The 13,849-nt window shown below is 49.9% G+C and overlaps 1 long non-coding RNA gene across 1 annotated transcript; it reads right to left on the bottom strand.

Annotated features, from left to right (window-relative positions):
• Positions 1–3,537: 3,537 nt before the first annotated feature.
• On the bottom strand, positions 3,538–10,250 carry LOC142864349 (uncharacterized). The gene is made up of 3 exons (XR_012914883.1): positions 8,711–10,250; positions 6,561–6,674; positions 3,538–3,857 (listed from the first exon to the last, which is right to left on the bottom strand). It is a non-coding gene; the product is annotated as an uncharacterized LOC142864349 (long non-coding RNA).
• Between the last annotated feature and the right edge of the window lie 3,599 nt (positions 10,251–13,849).

Raw genomic sequence — 13,849 nt, 5'->3', positions numbered from 1 at the left:
GCGGCTGACACCACTAGTGGCAGTGCCACCAAAGCAGGAGACGTGGCTTCTCCTTCCTCCAGTCTTCCCCAGTGCTTTCCCCTGGCAGTGCCTGGCCAGAAGCCGGTTGGCAACGGGATCTGGGAAACGCGATTTGCAGGCGTCAGTCCCTACGGTGCGGAGGAAATGGCTCCATTTCAGGAGCGGAGCTGAAAGCCACCAGACGGATGACTGGCACGCTGCACCCAGCTTTTCTGTGGGAGCGTGCCCCAGGCCCTGTCCTTTCTGAACATTTCTTTCACTGTCTGGCATCCCCGCCATCCTCCTACGTGGCCTTGTTTAAAGTCTCCATGCACATGTTACGCCTTCCAGCGATCTTTCCTTAACCACTTTGGGACGAGCCTCAACTACAGCCGACAGCCACAGACGAACGTGCACAGCGACTGTAGCCGACAGCCGAGATAGGACTTCTCTAATTTTCCATTTATCAAAATAAAATTGTGAACATTTAAAATTAACATAATAAAAACATATATGTCTATGTTACCTATTCTGATATTTACATGACAAGTAAAGCTGCCTGTAAGGTAAAATAAGCTCTCAGTGCTTTCAAGCCTTCCTCGTCACCCACGAGCAGAAGGGCCCGTGGCCAACGCGCAGCGCAGACCGCCGCGCGGACTGTGGGTGCCGGCTGCGGGCGAGGCGTCGCGGCCGGTGAGCGCCGCACCGACATGGTGAATTCCCCAGTCTGGTGGAAATTCCTCTATGCCGGGTGCCCACAGAACTCTGTTACCTTCTCTCGGCGCACGTCACCCGGGCTGTAGCTGGGTGTTTACTGCTCTGCATTCTTAGTAAGTTGTGTTCCGCTCAAGGGTTGAACTCCACATTATTCACCTACTTTTCCTCACCATCTAGTTCAGAGTAGGTACTAAGTAGGTATTTAATACAGGGGCTCCTAACCTGGGAATACCGTGTTTCCCCGAAAATAAGACCTGCCCATAAAATAAGCCCTAGCAGGATGTCTGAGCATGTGCGCAATAGAAGCCCCACCCCGAAAATAAGCCCTGGTGACGGGCGTGGCTGCGCAGCGCGTCTGCACAACCCGTGCGTGTCGTCTCGGAGCGGGAAAGAAGACGAGCAGCCCTTCTCATCTGCCCCATCGTGACAGCTGCTGTCCCAGAGGTGACCGGAAAGGTGCAGGCAGCCCCACCAACAAGGTCGGCTCCCCCTGTTGGGTCCCGGCCACCCTGTGCGTGCTGCAAGCTGAGGCTTTGAGGGGAAAATAACACATCCCCTGAAAATCAGCCCTAGGGTGTCTTCTTGAGGAAAAATGAATATAAGACCCTGTCTTATTTTCAGGGAAACACGGTAATTATGATGGCCTCTAAGTGGTCCATTACCCCTCAGGATTGTAAGCAGAATAGAATGCACATGTGCCTTTTTCCAGAGAGAAGATCCATCATCCCAAAGGGCTCAATGACTACCTAAATGATTAAGAAACAATATGAGTGGCCAAAGGAATTGAGTTCACAATATTCCTAAGACTTAAGCCCGTGCGGTGGCTCACGACCGTAATCCTAGCACTCTGGGAGGCCAAGGTGGGAGGATCGCTTGAGCTCAGGAGTTGGAGACCAGCCTGAGCAAAAGCTAGACCCCGTCTCTACCAAAAATAGAAAACTTAGCCGGGTGTGGTGCACACCTATGGTCCTAGCTACACAGGAGGCTGAGGCAGGAGGATCGCTTGAACCCAGGAGTCTGAGGTTGCAGTGAGTTATGATGATGCCACTGGACTCTACACCCAGGGTGACAAAGCAAGATTCTGTCTCCAAAAAAAAAAAACCCACAGAAAAAGACAACTTCCAGGAAGAAACCACGTATCAAAGACCATGTCCAGTGGCTTGCCAGAGGTCACAACTTTTTTTTTGTTTTGTGCACATACCAGTGTCCAATAGAGGTCACAACTTTTACTGAATTTTTTTGCACACAGCAAAATGAAATCAGCACTCAGGTTGGTGACGGATGTGGAAACAGGAAATGAAATGCCAACAGAAATCACTTGCAAGTGTGTGATTAGTAACAGCTCTGTGGGGCACTCTGTATATGATGACTAGGAGCTGGTGGCGCTGGGCAGGGCTCACCTGTAGTGGCAGAGCAGGTCGCAGGTGTCCTGATCCCACAAGCCTGATAAGCACGGTGCAGCCTGCCCTACACCCTTTGCTCTTCACAAAGCTGCGTCTCACTCCACCGTGCTTCCCCGAAAATAAGACAGGGGCTTATATTTATTTTTCCTCAAGAAGACACCCTAGGGCTTATTTTCAAGAGGGGGTGTTATTTTTTTTAAGTACGGTACAACCATCTACATTTATTCAAATAGAGTTAAGTTGTCTTCTTCTGGAACATTGTAACTCTCCAAACCCCGAATCCCATCCTGAATTTCTTGCGACTCTATTTCCTTTAGAACCACTGGCCCCAATCTCTCATGCGGAGCAACAGAGCTCTCACGGGGCAGATGGGAAGGGCTGCTCGTCTTCTTTCCCGCTCCGCGACGACACGCATGGGTTGTGCAGACGCGCTGCGCAGCCACGCCCGTCACTAGGGCTTATTTTCGGGGTGGGGCTTCTATTGCGCACATGCTTAGAGATCCTGCTAGGGCCCGGGCGAGGTGGCTCATGCCTATAATCCTAGCACTCTGGGAGGCCGAGGCAGGGGAATTGCTTGAGCTCAGGAGTTTGAAACCAGCCTGAGCAAGAGCGAGACCCCATCTCTACTAAAAATAGAAAGAAATTAATTGGCCAATATATATATAGAAAAAATTAGCCAGGCATGGTGGCGCATGCCTGTAGTCCCAGCTACTCGGGAGACTGAGGCAGGAGGATCACTTGAGCCCAGGAGTTTGAGGTTGCCGTGAGCTAGGCTGACGCCACGGCACTCTCTCTAGCCTGGGCAAAAAAGCGAGACTCTGTCTCAAAAAAATAAAATTAAAAAAAAAAAAAAGAAATCCTGCTAGGGCTTATTTTATGGGTAGATCCTATTTTCGGGGAAACACAGGAGCACCTAATCGTGGGAAAGTTGTGGGGAAGTATTTCAGCTGTCGCGGAAAAGCAATGACAACTGACCACTTAATTTCATTTCTTTGTACCATCCTAAAGACTAGAATGATCTCTAAGCTGCCTAAACTTTAATGTTTCTTAGGTCATTTTAAGATTGTGCACCTGAATATACTTCTTGTATTATTTAAAGTGAGTTTGAGTACAAGTAACAAAAATCATTATCAGGCTATCTAAGATACAAAAGAGAATTTATTAGAGGGATAAAGGGGCAAAAATGTAGCCAGGTCTCTGGAAGGAACTGGAACGGGGAATTAGAAACCTGTCTCTAAGCTCAGCTGCTCTCTGTGCAACTTCAGAAGTATTTTCTATCTCTACTGTTGACGTCTTCGTCTGCTTCTTTTGCATGTGGAGGGTATAGGGCGGCTGGAGCCTCAGTGAAATGAGTTTACATTATCTCCGTTCAAATGCTTAGACGCAGAGCGAGGTCTGTCTACCTCACACTTTTGTCGTGGGGCTGTGCGGCGTGCGGTGGGAGGTGGTGCGGCATCCCTGCCTCCAGCTACTGCTGGCCCGTAGCACCCACCCCGCCCACCCCCGAGTTAGACAATCGAAATGTCTCCAGACATCGCCAGTGTCCCCAGTGGGCAAAAATCACCTTGCTTGAAAGCCAGTGGACTGGACTGTCCCAGTTTTCATAATCCAATATGGAACTTCCAGAAGAAGGAATCTGATTGGCCCAGCGTGGGCCCAGCTTGGCCCAATTAGCCACAGCCAGGGCACAGAAATACGGCTGCCAGGCACCCACACCTGAGGGAGGGACTCCTATTCCTGGAAGAGAGGGAGGAGCAGAAACTCTAGCACAGGTGTCAGTTACAGCTGTAGGTGACAGGTACACCTCAATCCTAGATGCAAGGTTTCCTGGCCTGACTCTAGGTGCCCTGACTCCAGGGCGGATCAGGGGAGATCTTCTCAGAGATGTATTTAGGATATCTATATACCTTTTTAAAAAAATTGAACCCCAAATCTTCCACTATAAGGGCTTTAAGGTAAAAATATCCGATTTTTAAATTTATTTCTTTAGCACTTATGTATCATGCCTCTTCCATGCCAAGCACTGAGCTGGGCCTTCCTGGGCTGGGGAGATTGGGCCCTGTGTTTGGAGGCTTCATTTCAGTCCCAGATTCATTTACTGCTTAGAACAGTGTATCCACCACATAGCCTACTTTGGATTAGGATTTTTACCTTCAATGTTTAATTACTTTTTTTTTTTTTAGAGAGATAGTGTCTTGCTCTGTCACCCAGGCTGGAGTATAGTGGTACAATCACAGCTCACTGCAGCCTCCAACTCCTGGGCTCAAGCGATCCTCCTGCCTCAGCCTCCCGAGTAGCTGGGACTACAGGTGCATGCCACCACACCTGGCTAATTTTTCGTTTTTTGTTTTTGGTAGAGACAGGGTCTGGCTATGTTGTCCAGGCTGGTCTTGAACTCGTGGCCTCAAGCAAGCCTCCTGCCTCGGCCTCCCAAATTATTGGGATTATAGGTGTAAACCATCATACCTGGCCAATATCTAATTACTATTTTTTATTTAAAGGTTTTTAAATCAATCTGTTTTATACCACTGTGTTGTTATCTGCTTGTCAGAACTGAATGTTAGCCTTGGTTTTCTTATCAACAGTTGGTGAACAGATGCCCTGTTTTATTGGAATTGTCACAATTTTGACCACTGAATCTCACTTGCCCAGGACCCTGGAAAAAAGTCCCATGGTTAGTCTTCACTCCTACTAGAAATAAATAACAAAGTATTAGAAAGCACATTTTGTCTTTTCCCAGATAACAGAAAGATAAGTTATTGCATTAGCCAGCAAATAAGGATTCACTCTGCGGTGATGGTTATATAGAATGATCCTGTTAGGTTAAAAATAAACTAGGTTTACAGAAACTAATCTTTACTCATCTCCCAAATGGTGTGTTGCTTTTCCATTCCCGCCTAATCTACATCAGTATCTCCATGAGACACTAAAACCTCAAGATGCTCTGAAGGAAAGAGTTCCAAGGTCATACAAATTTGCATGTTATTAATATATCTTCCCTGGGGCAGTCACAATGCCAACGAACATGTTAAGGGCTCTGAGAAGTTTGTGTTGCCATAGCTGTTTTGGAAAAAGCATCTGGTAATATTTAATAAATGTGTCAATCCTATGTCCCAGCACTCTATTTCTGGGTAGATATCTAAAAGAAATTTTTGTTACATAAGAAGATTTGCTAAAATGTTTATTAAATTGTACTGCAGCAATCAGAAGGACTAAACTACAAGGTAGCAATGCAGAGAAAGCTGGAAAACAGTTGTTGAGACAAGTAAGTGGCACAATGAGATTTACTATATGGTTAATTGTCAAATTTTAAAACACATACCTGTTATATACACTGTTCAAAATATACTTGTGTTTCAATACATGAGTAAAATTGAACTGTGAAGGCATTCATTAAATAAGACAGTGGGTACATGGGTGAGAAAACAATAACAACATAAAAGACTGAACTTGAGATGGCGTTTTACAGATTGAACACATGCCTTTATCTTGATTCTGTCCTAAAAGTCTGCTAAAATGGCATTAAAGGGATTTAAAAAAACTAACCCACAAGTTCAAAGAGAATGGAAAAGGAGATCCAACAGTGGAAAGAAGTTGATGGGATCTTGAAAGATAGAAAGCAGAGGGTCACTCTGGGAGGTCTAAGTGAGCCGATTGCTCAAGGTCAGGAGTTTGAAACAAGCCTGAGCAAGAGCAACACCCCGCCTCTATTAGAAATAGAAAGAAATTAATTGGCCAACTAAAAACATATAGAAAAAAAAAAATTAGGCGGGCATGGTATTGGATGCCTGTAGTCCCAGCTACTCGGGAGGCTGAGGCAGGAAGATCGCTTGAGCCCAGGAGTTGGAGGTTGCTGTGAGCTAGGCTGACGCCACAGCACTCTAGCCCGGGCAACAGAGTGAGACTCTGTCTCAAAAAAAAAAAGAAAGCAGAGGGTCAGCTGTAACTGACCACAGAGGCGGGGTGCTAAGAAGCAAACTCATCGGAGCTGCAGGATCCCAGAAAAAGACTGGGGGGCGTGGGGGAGCAGTTACCCCCGAGGGCCAGACGTGAGCTGGGGTGGAGGCGGAGCTGGCTGAAGGTGTGGGCAAGGGGCAGCCCCTAGAAGGTGGCTGTGGGCATGGAGAGGCTGAGCCAGAAAGGCCTGGATCCCAGAGCTGCAGGCACAGAGGGAAAACACGGCAAACAGACGCAGAGGAGAGCAAAATGCAGCGGCAGAGGCACTGTGAGCACGTCCTGGGACCCTGGCGGTGGATGGGCCGGGCCTCCCTGGCTCCTCCGCTGTCGACTTCTCGAGTGAGCACCAAAAACAGGAGCCCTCCCCTCTTTCTTGGAAATGAAAACAATCTCCAGACCAAGACTTGGAAGCGCTTGGAAGTCTATGGCTTAAACCTGTGGACCGAGCTCTGGCCATTCCGTTCTGGCCTTTTCCACACTCACCTGAGTTATCCTCCTGCTTCTGTGTTGTCATGAGACAGAGGACAGTCCCTGACGTGGCTGCCCAGCAGGTCACCTCTCCACTCCAAGATCTTCAGACAAGTTAGAACCACGGGGCTGTAGAATGAGAGTGGAAAGGACCTTCCAGATCCCATTTAATCTCTCCATTTTATGCATTTGCATCATGCATTATTCATTTTATGAAACCTTTGACTAAGAAAGTTAAAATAACTTGTGCCATTAACTGTCATCGCTCAGTCAAATGCAATTTCTCTGCTGGTGGGATCCCATCAACATTGCATGCTGTGCTTTATGTTTTTTTTTTTTTTTTTTTTTTTGTGCTTTATGTTTTGACGGTTGTAAATTAGACCCAGAGAATTTCTCCATTATGTGACTTCAGAGATGCTCTTCACATGGAAAAGCCACCAATGTGCTTTCTCTTTGTTTTGGGGGAGACTCTGCTGACAGGTGTGGCCCGGATGGCTTGCGTGCTTGACTTGTTATCTTACTCGTTGGCACAGCAAGAAAGCAGGAAACATACAAGTTAAGTGTATGCGTTCACTTTTGTGGCTTTAACACCTAAGACTTTCTTGGATAGCATTTCTTTTATAATAGTTAAGCAACACTTTATTTTTCACCCGAGTCTTTGAGCCCCAGCACTGGCAGGAGCAGATGGCCAGGAGATTAGCAGATAGGTCAGTGGGCCACCCAGATTGTCCTGGATCATTGAGGCAGATCCTAGCTCCGCCCCTCTCCCACACCTTCTCTTGTTCTCCATCCTCCCTATTTTCCTTGCTTTTTTTCCCTTTCTGTCTTTCCTTTTTTTTTTTTTTTTTTTTTTTAGAGACAGAGGCTCACTCCGTTACCCAGGCTAGAATAAGTGCCGCGGCATCAGCCTAGCTCACAGCAACCTCAAACTCCTGGGCTCAAGGGATCCTCCTGCCTCAGCTTCCCAAGTAGCTGGGACTACAGGCATGTGCCACCACGCCTGGCTAAGTTTTTCTATATACTTTTAGTTGTACAGCTAATTTCTTTATATCTTTTTAGTAGAGACAGGGTCTCGCTCTTTCTCAGGCTGGTCTCGAACTCCTGAGCTCAAGCGATCCTCCTGCCTCAGCCTCCCAGAGTGCTAGGATTACAGGCATGAGCCACTGCACCTGGCCAGGATGTGTTCTTTCTATCCGGACCTCCAGTCCCTCTCCCCCAGAAATATTCTACATGTGTCCAAGCAAAATTCAGATGTACATACGTGCATGATGACATAGTGGCTGAGATACCTAACATCATGCTGCTCTTTTCTTTTTTCATTTAATATAATTTATAGACACTTTCATTTCTCCACATGTAGTTCTAACTCATTCTTTTTAACAGTTGCGTAGCATTCTATGATTTAAGCACACTATTGATGCTTTTTTGGCTATAGTATATATTTAAAATTGTTATTATTTTAGAGATGGGGGTCTCACTCTGTCACCTAGGCTGGAGTGCAGTGGCACAATCGTAGCCCACTGTAACCTCAAACTCAAGTGATCCTCCTGCCTCAACCTCCTGAATAGCTTTGGGAACTTCAGGCACGCACCACCATGCCTGGCTAATTTTTTAATTTTCTTTTTGTAGATACAGGATCTCACTATGTTGCCCAGGCTGGTCTTGAACTCCCGGCCTCAAGAGATCCTCCCCCCTGGCCTCCCAAAGTGCTGGGATTATAGGCCTGGGCCACTGTGCCCAGCCCTAAAATATTATTAACATATAAGGTGAAGGGTCGGGCATAGTGGCTCACGCCTATCATCCTAGCACTCTGGGAGGCCAAGGCAGGAGGATTGCTTAAGGTTAGGAGTTCAAGATGAGCCTGAGCAAGAGCAAGACCCCGTCTCTACTATAAATGGAAAGAAATTAGCCAAACAACTAAAAATAGAAAAAATTAGCCGTGCATGGTGGTGCGTGCCTGTAGTCCCAGCTACTCGGGAGGCTGAGGCAGGAGGATTGCTTGAGCCCAGGAGTTTGAGGTTGCTGTGAGCTGGGCTGATGCCACGGCACTCTAGCCCAGGCAACAGAGTGAGGCTCTGTCTCAACAACAACAACAACAACAACAAAAGAAAAAACCAATTTGGAGACACCCACTGTAGACCCCCAAATAAAACAGAAACCCGCACCTTTCTGGCAAAGCGTTGCATCTACGTCAGGACAAGGGTGGGCTTCCTCCCCAGGAGCAGGTAGTGGATTGAGTGGTGACTCCCACAGCTCTGTGTCCTAACCCTTGGAATCTGTGAAGGTGACCCTGTTTGCAGAAGGGGCTTTGCAGGTGTGATTAAGCTGAGCATCTCACGGTGAGATCATCCTGGAGTGAGGGCGGGCCCTCCCTCTGATGACAGGAGTCCTAAGAGAAAGGCAGAGGGAGAGCTGACTGCAGGCAGGGACAGCAAACAGAAGAACAGCAACAGGCAGAGCAGGCTGGGGCTGGGGCTGCAGCAGCACCGCGTGGGTGGGCCGGTCCAGGGTGGGCGGGCGCGTGGGGAAGGCCTCCTCCAGCTACTGCTTCCTGAATGACTGGAGGAAGACACACACGTCCCACACCATATGAAGGAGAAGACATTAAGGAGAAAAATTATTTTCCCCAGTTTTCTGACCCCTTCGGTAGATGAGGAACATATTTAATGGAAGGGTGACCTTGTGCCACTTATCACCTAGTCCTCCCCAATTGCCCTTCGTTTGAAGGTCAGAAGCTCTTTGCACGCAGAGACCCGTGTCCAGGCTAGGGCCTGGGAAGCTTCAGCACAGCCATCGTCCCAGCCTCTGCCCTTCCCCGGCTGGTTTGTTTTTCCTCTCCTTTGACATCATTCACTTCTTTCTTGTGCGTTTCAGCGAGTGCCAGCATAGAGCACCGTGACCACTTCCAACCAGAGGAGCGATCTGCCCTCCAAGCAGCCAGGACTCTGTGTGAACAAAGTGCAGTTCAAAATGCTTAGGGACCAAACAGAAAATTAATAAAGAAATGATTAACTTAAACAAAACTCTAGACAGCACAAGACAGATCCTCCAAACAGAAAATTAATAAAGAAATAATGGACTTAAACAAAATGCTTAGGGAGAGGGGACCATGCTGGGAGCTCGGATGCAGCACGCAGTCGTGACTGACCGCCCAGGGGCTGGGGTGCGGCTGGCAGGCCCGGCTGCAGAGGGGCGCTGGCCCAGGGCTGTGCCTTTCCCAGGCCACAGCAGTAACTGATGGCTCCAGAAGTACAAAGACTTGGGGCTCTGTCCCTTTTGCTCTGCAGGACAACTCTGGCTGTTCCTAGCTTCCGCAGGGCTGGCCAGGCTGGCTGTGGGCCTCCCTGGCTTTCTCCTCCTGACACCCCTGTTTTCTTGCCCTGACTTTCAGGCATGGGGTGCAAGACACTCCCTGATGCCCGCTGCCTGCTGAGCCCCATCACCACCCCACCTTGCGGCGGGGGACCTCCTGGCTCCGGTAAGCAAACCACTGGTGGGGCAGCACAGCGCCCTCAGGGCCCCACCACTGGAGAAGAACCCAGACTTCGTTCCGCCTCTGCCCCACTGGGAAAGGCTCACGGGGTCTGGTCCAGCTCCATCTCCGCCATCTGTTTATTTATTTATTTTTTGAGTCAGAGTCTCACTCTGTTGCCCAGGCTAGAGTGCTGTGGCGTCAGCCTCGCTCACAGCAACCTTCAACTCCTGGGCTCAAGCAATCCTCCTGCCTCAGCCTCCCGAGTAGCTGGGACTACAGGCATGCGCCACCATGCCTGGCTAATTTTTTCTCTATATATTTTTAGTTGGCCAATTACTTTCTTTCTATTTTTTAGTAGAGACGGGGTCTTGCTCTTGCTCAGGCTGGTCTGGAACTCCTGACCTTGAGCGATGCACTGGCCTCGGCCTCCCAGAGGGCTAGGATTACAGGTGTGAGCCACCACGCCCGGCCTCAGCCATCTGTTTAGACGGGGAAGAGATCACCACCACATCTGGTAGCAGGAGAGAGCCACCAGGCAGGCAAACCAATGCCCTGCCAGATGCCCAGCCCCTGGTCAGCACCCCTCCCTGTCACTACCTCCACTTGCACCCAGGAAGCCCAGCCTAGTGCATCTCGGATGAGACGAGGAGCCTGGCCTCCCCGTGGTGGGCTGTGGCTTTGGGAACACCAGCGACCCGCCCGTTCTGTTCCTCCAGATGGTCTGCTGCCCCTGGAGGTCAGCACCCTGCTCTTAGGCCCAGGCTGGGTGTAACAAACGCTGGTTGGCGAACGAATACTAGCTCACTGTTGTTTAAGTTGAAAGGAAAGAGGGGGGAACTGCTCAGGAAGGGCTCTGCAGTGCCCCCCAGACGTGGTTTCTGACCCATTTCAGCAGTTCGAAACAGGGCTGGCCTGTCGGTGCGCGTAGCCTGGAGGCCGCCATGACAAAGGTAGCGGGACAGGATTCAAAAGCAAATTAAACGAACACTGAAAACCTGACCAAATGAATAGTCCTTGGTGCCCAGCTCTCTCTCTCGTGGCACCCCACATCCGCCAGGGTCTGGTGACGAGTGTGCTGACCAAGCAGGGCCTTTAGGATTCCGGCTCACCCTTCCTTCTCCCAACCCCCACCCCGGGTAGCAATGATGGCACCACCTGGGCCTGTGGCCTGAGAACTGGCGGGACCAGGATGGCCCCTGACCGCACCAGGCAAATCCTGACTCAGGGCCCAAAGGTGCTGGGAGGGCAGGTGCGCTGAGCCAAGGAAGCCGGAACTGAGGCTGCGGGGAGGGAAGGGGGGGGAGGATGAGACAGCAAGCCTGGGGCGTGGAGCAGGGCGATTTGAGGGCATCAGATGAAAGGGAAAAGCAATCTGTGAAAGAGCGGCCCCCGGCCAGTGATCTGTGTCCACCTGGATCCTGCTTGCATTTTAGAACTTGGCAGTCCAGAGAGGTATAAAGCCTTTCCTTGGGCGCTGACATTTTGATAGGTATCAATGCCTTAAATCAAAGAGATTAAACTCTAGGAAAAGAATTCTGGTGTCCCTGCACTTTCCTCGCTATCTAGAAGCCAGCAGGCACCTGCCTTTATCCTAGGGGCAGCCCCCATGACAACCAAGACAGCATGAGAATGACTTCTGTTATCTGTAGAGGGAAAGAGGCTCTGAGCTCTGAGGTCACTTACAGCAGAGGGCATTTTTTTTTTTTTTTTTTTGAGATGGAGTCTCACTCTGTTCCCCGGGTGGGCTAGAGTGCCATGGCGTCAGCCTAGCTCACAGCAACCTCCAACTCCTGGGCCCAAGCCATCCTCCTGCCTTGGACTCCCGAGTGGCTGGGACTACAGGCACGTGCCACCATGCCTGGCTAATTTTTTTTCTATTTTTAGTTGTTTGGCTAATTTCTTTCCATTTATAGTAGAGACGGGGTCTTGCTCTTGCTCAGGCTCGTCTCAAACTCCTGAGCTCAAGCGATCCTCCCGCCTCGGCCTCCCAGAGTGCTGGGATTACAGGCGTGAGCCACTGCGCCCGGCCCAGCAGAAGACATTTATGGACATCTGAGGTTGCTGGCATCCCGGCCGCCCTCACACTGCCCCCATGCGGACCCACCCCGGGCACTCAGCAAGCACGTGGGCGGTGAATGGGTGAACTGAGCAGCCCAGATTCTCTGTGAAAGCAGGGACCGGCTTCAGGCAGCCTGGGAGGACGACCGCAGGAGATTCCTAATTTAGGAATTATGCAAAACCTAACCAGAGACTGACAACGTGCATTTCTGGTGGGAATGTAAAATGGCACAGTTGCTGTGAAAAAGTGTGGTGGTTTCCTATAAAAAGTTAAATGCAGGCTGGGCGCAGTGGCTCACGGCTGTAATCCTAGCACTCTGGGAGGCCGAGGCGGGCGGATCGCTCGAGGTCAGGAGTTCGAAACCAGCCTGAGCAAGAGCAAGACCCCGTCTCTACTATAAATAGAAAGAAATTAATTGGCCAACTAATATATATAGAAAAAATTAGCCGGGCATGGTGGCGCATGCCTGTAGTCCCAGCTACTCGGGAGGCTGAGGCAGCAGGATTACTTGAGCCCAGGAGATTGAGGTTGCTGTGAGCAAGGCTGACGCCATGGCACTCACTCTAGCCTAGGTGACAAAGCGAGACTCTGTCTCAAAAAAAAAAAAAAAAAAAGTTAAATGCAGAATGACCGTGGGACGCAGCAAGTCCGCTCCTAGGTGTGTACCCAAATAATTGACAGCAGGGACTCAACAGATACTGTGTACCGACGGTCATAGCAACACTGCTGGCAGCACCGAAAGGGAGATAACCCAAGTACTCATTAGCAGATGAACAGATAGATAAACACATTGTGGCCTATCCATAAAATAAAATATCATCAGCCATAGAAGGGAATAAAGTTCTGGTACCTGCTGCAACACAGATGAACCCTGAAAACATTAAAATGAGCGAAGGAAGGAAGCCAGCCACAAAAGGTCACGTATCAGGTGCTTCCACTGATAGGAAATGTCCGGAATGCGTAAATGCACAGGGACGGGAAGCAGACCAGGGTTGCCAGGGGCTGGGGGAGGGGAGAAAGGAGGATGCTTACAGGCACGGCTCTATTCAGGCGATGAGACTGTTCTGGAGCTGGATAAAGGTGGTGGCTGGAGAACACCGTGGATGTGCTATAGATGCCACTGACTTGTTCACTTTAAACAGTTCATTTTATGTCCTGTGAATTTCACCTCCAGAAAAAAACAAAAAGACACAGGACGTTGTGCACAAGACACACGAAGCACATGAAAAAAAGGCAGAACAGAGGAGGGGCGATCCGCTCCTCGTCTGGGGTCAGGGATGCCTTTCTGGGTGACTCAGATCTTCCCTGGTCGTACATTTCGTCTGGGCTACTGAGGCAAGCGCAGCTGTGCGCGGGGACCCGAAGTTCCTGTTTCCTTTGAACTCGGGGCCCCCAGAGAAGCACGCGCTTCTCTCTGTGGAGGTGGGTCTCCATTCAAGGGTCACATCTCAAAGTGCCGGCTGTGTCGGCCGCAGTCGCTGTCCGCGTGTCTGCTGCTTTGATTTAGAGGCCGGGATAAAGGGCGATTATCAGAGGACTGCGTGTTCCCCGCCTGACGGCTCTGGCCTGGGCAGCATCCCTGGGGGCAAGGAGCTTGCTGGAGAGGAACAGAGGTGCCATTGTGCGCTTTGCTTTGCTGGCGCTGCAAGGCAGGAAGGGGCACTTCTACTTCTCAGAGCACCTCCTGTCACGCTGGGGGCCTGGGGGCAAGTGTCTGCCTATTGCAGACAGTGGGGAAACGGGAGGCTCTGGGCCACGTTCAGATGCACT

The sequence above is a fragment of the Microcebus murinus genome, chromosome 25 (genome assembly GCF_040939455.1).
Source record: "Microcebus murinus isolate Inina chromosome 25, M.murinus_Inina_mat1.0, whole genome shotgun sequence".
Taxonomy (NCBI): Eukaryota; Metazoa; Chordata; class Mammalia; order Primates; family Cheirogaleidae; genus Microcebus; species Microcebus murinus.
Note: the sequence above shows the minus strand (reverse complement) of the source record. Positions and strands in the feature narration are given on the sequence as shown.